This window comes from Bison bison, unplaced genomic scaffold, assembly GCF_000754665.1.
Source record: "Bison bison bison isolate TAMUID 2011002044 unplaced genomic scaffold, Bison_UMD1.0 scf7180017864490, whole genome shotgun sequence".
NCBI classification, from domain to species: domain Eukaryota; kingdom Metazoa; phylum Chordata; class Mammalia; order Artiodactyla; family Bovidae; genus Bison; species Bison bison.
This window is the reverse complement of record NW_011495049.1, coordinates 2,165,986-2,166,827: the sequence shown is the minus strand read 5'-3', so window position 1 is coordinate 2,166,827 and position 842 is coordinate 2,165,986.

The following is an 842-nucleotide window of genomic DNA, read 5'->3' as shown; positions in this document are numbered from 1 at the left end:
AGCATCTTTTAATTTCATGGCTGCACTCACCATCTGTAGTGATTTTGGAGCCCAGAAAAATAAAGTCTGCCACTGTTTCCACTGTTTCCCCATCTATTTCCCATGAAGTGGTGGGACCGGATGTCATGATCTTCATTTTCTGAATGTTGAGCTTTAAGCCAACTTTTTCACTCTCCTCTTTCACTTTCATCAAGAGGCTTTTGAGTTCCTCTTCACTTCCTGCCATAAGGGTGGTGTCATCTGCATATCTGAGGTTATTGATATTTTTCCCAAAATCTTGATTCCAGCTTGTGTTTCTTCCAGTCCAGCGTTTGTCATGATGCACTCTGCATATGAGTTAAATAAACAGGGTGACAATATACAGCCTTGACGAACTCCTTTTCCTATTTGGAACCAGTCTGTTGTTCCATGTCCAGTTTCTAACTTTTGCTTCCTGACCTGCATACAAATTTCTCAAGAGGCAGATCAGGTGTTCTGGTATTCCCATCTCTTTCAGAATTTTCCAGTTTATTGTGATCCACACAATGGCCAATACTTGGCCATTTTTAACTTCTAAGACGGTAATTTTGCATGGTTCAAACTAATAGATTTTTAATAAGGGTACAAAGAACTCTATATTGCACATTATGCTACTCACAATAAATATATTCCTTCATTTAGCCCTCATTTCAATACTATATGTGAGAGTTGGACTGTGAAGAAAGCTGAGCAATGAAGAATTGATGCTTTTGAACTGTGGTGTTGGAGAAGACTCTTGAGAGTCCCTTGGACTGCAAGGAGATCCAACCAGTCCATTCTGAAGGAGATCAAGTCCTGGGTGTTCTTTGGAAGGAATGATGCTA